We start from the raw sequence: 4,505 nt of genomic DNA, 5'->3' as shown, positions 1-4,505 counted from the left end.
GTAATGTCACCAAATCCTAGAATGCCCAATCTTGGAAAATAGTTTTAATCCAGCCCTGAATCTAATCACCCCTTTGTCTTCTGAAGCACAGGGAATACAACCCTGGTTCATGTCATCTCTGCTTTTAACTCTTGGGAGTCCAAAACCCAAGTAAGAGCAAATCTACGCTGAACCCCTTTCAAGGCCAATATATCCTGAGTAAGGTGCGGTGCTCAAAACTCAACTAATGCAATGAGTCAAATAATAGGCTTGCATTTATATATGGTCTCAACACAATTCCTACATTCCCAAGAGCTTCGTACAAAATGCAGTGATCATTAAATCAGAAAATACAATAACCAATTCACACACAAACTATAATTAAATGAATGACTTTTTTTAAAGAATGGTGTTGGTTGAAGGAATGTTGGTCAGAACAATGGGGAAACCTTGCTCTTTGAATAATGCCATGGGATAGAAATGCACTCGAATATGAACACTATCTCACCTGAAGAGGGAAGCGTAGTACCAACTGAACCTCAGTAAAGTCGCCAGTATAATCAAGGACTCCACACAACCCGGACATATTCTCTTCCACCTTCTTCCATCGGGAAAAAGATGCGAAAGTCTGAGAACACGTACCAACCAACTCAAGAACAGCTTAAAGTTTTTGAAGTTTATTTATTAGTCACAAGTAAGGCTTACATTAACGCTGCAATGAAGTTACTGTGAAATTCCCCTAGTCGTCACACTCCGGCACCTGTTCAGGTCAATGCAACTAACCAGCACGTCTTTCAGACTGTGGGAGGAAACCAGAGCACATGGAGGAAACCCACGCAGACACAGGGAGAATGTGCAAACTCCACACAGTGACCCAAGCCGGGAATTGAACCCAGGTCCCTGGTGAGGTAGCAGTGCTAACCACTGTGCCGCCTTCTTCCCTGCTGCCATCAGACTTTTGAATGGACCTACCTTTTATTAAATTGAACTTTCTCTTCCCTCGCGATGACTGTAATACTACATTCTGCACTCTCTTTTTCTCCCCTGTCGGGTATGTTCTGACTGTACAGTGCGCAGTAAACAATACTTTTCACTGTATCCCAATATAATAATAAATTAAATCAAATCAAAATGGACATGTACTGATGGTTTTGATTATATGGAATAAAAGCTCTTTGATATATTGTAGACCAAACAACTGATTTTCCATTTGTACAGAAAAATGGGCAGCTATATGGAATGCAATCCACAAAATTTTGATGATACTACCATTCTGTTACAGCAGGGTACAGGGAGTGTAAGAATTTTTCACCACCCTCAATGCTTTGCATTTGTTGATCTGAAACACATAATTGGCAAGACGGGAATTCCACCCAGTTTTCTAGTCTTGGGGGATTTTAGGTGCACTCCATAATCACTTTCTGAACTTTGATTTGATTTATTGTCACATGTATTAGTATACAGTGAAAAGTATTGTTTCTTGCGCGCTATACAGACAAAACATACGGTTCATAGAGAAGGAAACGAGAGAGTGCAGAATGGAGTGTTACAGTCATAGCTAGGGTGTAGGGAAAGATCAACTTAGTGCGAGGTAGGTCCATTCAAAAGTCTGACTGGACTTTGGACAAAGGTTTATTGCAACAGTTGCAGATTTGCATTGTGGCAGTCTCCAGTGGGTACGCAGATCGGAACAGCCAAACTGTTAAAATTTGAAACCCAAATCCCTTGTAGTCTTTCCTATGCACTGCTCTGCAGACAACATCCATGAGTTCCTGGTGCCCAAGGTTAGAACGACACCAAGGACAACAAACATGTCAGAGGATGCACTGCCTTAATTAGCACCCATTTCGGTCATACCCACCCATACATTGCTTTGTGAGTCGCAGCCTCACTTGCAGGAAATGATGTGTCAAAGATAGGAGGGGACAAAGTGCTTCTGGCTCCGAGCAACTTTCCTCCTCAGCTGTATCCATCATACTGAGCCATCAGTGCAGAGGTCAAAGAAACGCAGGTCACAATTTACAAAAAAAAACAGAATTAGCATGGGACAGCACCATGGGTGGTTAGCACTGCTGCCTCACGGCACCAGGGACCCAGGTTCAATTCTGACCTTGGGTGACACTTGTGTGGAGTTTGCACATTCCTCCTGTGTCAAACACGCATATCCACTCCCCAGCAGTAATCGTTGGGTTGCATTCGAGGAGGGCAAAATTATGGCCCATTCCTCACACCCCCATCATTAACTTGTACAAATTGTGGTGCACCCACCATCCAAGGCGGAGATGGGTTATGTGAACATCAAACTGGTATCTGATGCTGCCACTACTAGCCAAACCCATCAAACTTCATTCAATTCCCACCTTGGCCCCTTGAGCATCCCCTACTTTCATAGCTGCAGTACTGGCAGCTATGCCTTCAGCAGCCTAGAGCTTTGGAATACCATCTCTAAAACTCATCAAGACATTCTTTCAAACCTATCACAGTCATCTGCCCTAATATCACATGGGGTTTAGTGTAAACTTCTGTTTGATAACGGTGCTGTGAAGTGACTTGGGGGCAGCACAGTGGCTAGCACCGCTGCCACACAGCATCAGCGACCTGGGTTCAATTCCAGCCTTGGGTGACTGTGTGGAGTCTGCACGTCTTCCCCTCGTCTGTGTGGGCTTCCTCCGGGTGCTCTGGTTTCCTCCCACAGTCCAAAGACGTACACAGTTTAGGTTCATGGGACATGCTAAATTGCCCCTTAGTGTCAAGGGGATTAGCAGGATAAATAAATGGGGTTATGGTGATACGGCCTGGTGGGATTGTTGCCGGTGTAGGCTTGATGGGCCGAATGGCCTCCTTCTGCTCTGTAGGAATTCTATTACAGGCACTATATAATTAGGAGTGAGTGTTGGTTCCCGCCAACAACATTCTATCGCTTCATTGCTATGTATCTAATTGGTGCCCGAAAGGGAGAATGCAAATCCATAACCCTCTCATAGCAATAGTGTATTGGAACACAAGGCCGTTGATATACAAGATTAGTAATGCATTCCTGATTTGTCTTCCTGATAAACAGGGAAAAATGACAGCATTCATTCCATTCTATTCATGTATTTGTCAAGACGCCCCTTAGAAGTCACTATCATATCTGCTTCCGCTACCTCCCCCGGCAGCGAGTTCCAGGCACCCACCATCCTGTGTAAAAAACTTGCCTCAGACATCTCCTTTAAACCATGCCCCTCACACCTTAAACCTATGCCCCCTCGTAATTGACTCTTTCACCCTGGAAAAGCTTATTTATTAGTCACAAGTAGCCTTACATTAACACTGCAATGAAGTTACTGTGAAAATCCCCTAGTCTCCGCACTCCAGCATCTGTTTGGGTACACCGAGGAAGAATTTAGCATGGCCAATGCACCCAACTAGCACATCTTTCAGACTGTGGGAGGAAATCGGAGCACCCGGAGGAAACCCATGCAGACACGGAGAACATGCAGACTCCAGACAGTGACCCGAGCCAGGAATTGAACCCGGGTCTCTGGCGCTGTGAGGCAGCAGTGCTAACTAACCACTGTGCCAATGATATACAGGAAGATATTGAGTGGAGGCAGAGTGGCTCCTGGGACTGGCTGACAGTTAACACTGCAGCATCTTTACAATCAGAGCACCCTTATACCAAAGCTCAGAAGGACAGGTAAACACGGCAGATAATTGGGTCGAGACAAAGTTGCAGTTCAAACAATTGGGACCAGGAGGCACCACCTTCAATCAGCAAAAGGCATTTTAAAAAATGCCTCTAAGCGCACACACAAGTGAACAGAGATTGAAACAAACTTGCTCACTATTCCAACACATATTAGGACATTTTACTCAATAGCTCTTTTAACCCATACTGCCAAAACACCATCTTTTAGAAATAAATATGTTAAAATTTTTAAATCCGAGCAATCTAGTTGGCACACCAGCTAAATATCACATGCAAAACTCTAGAGTGGAAGCTCAAATGACATCACTTGTTACGACCCAGTAGTTGTTGGTGCTTGTAAAAATAGTGAAAGGCTCCATCATACTTTTGGCTATAACCTGGGAGCAAAATATTATTTTATACCAGGGGTGGGCAACCTGCAGCCCAGGGGCCACATGCAGCCCAGAAGACATTTACAAAGAACAATACAGCACAGGAACAGGCACTTTGGCCCTCCAAGCCTGCGCCAATCACATTTACCTATCTAAACCAACCGCTTATATCCCTCTATTCCCCCTTTGTTCATGTGCCTATCAAGATAAGCCTTAAATGTCGCTAACGTAACTTCCTCAACCACCTCACTTGGCAGTGCATTCCAGGCCCCCACCACCCTCTGTGTAAGAAACTCCCCCCTGCACATCTCCACTGAAGCTCTCCCCCCCCCCCTTTAACTTGAACCCTCTTGTAATTGTCATTCCTGCCCTGGGAAAAAGCTTGCAACTGTTCACCCTATCTATACCCCTCATAATTTTATAAACTTCTATCGGGTCGCCCCCTCAGCCTCCGTCTTTCCAGG

This window comes from Mustelus asterias, chromosome 27, assembly GCF_964213995.1.
Source record: "Mustelus asterias chromosome 27, sMusAst1.hap1.1, whole genome shotgun sequence".
NCBI classification, from domain to species: Eukaryota; Metazoa; Chordata; class Chondrichthyes; order Carcharhiniformes; family Triakidae; genus Mustelus; species Mustelus asterias.
This window is presented reverse-complemented; position numbering follows the sequence as displayed.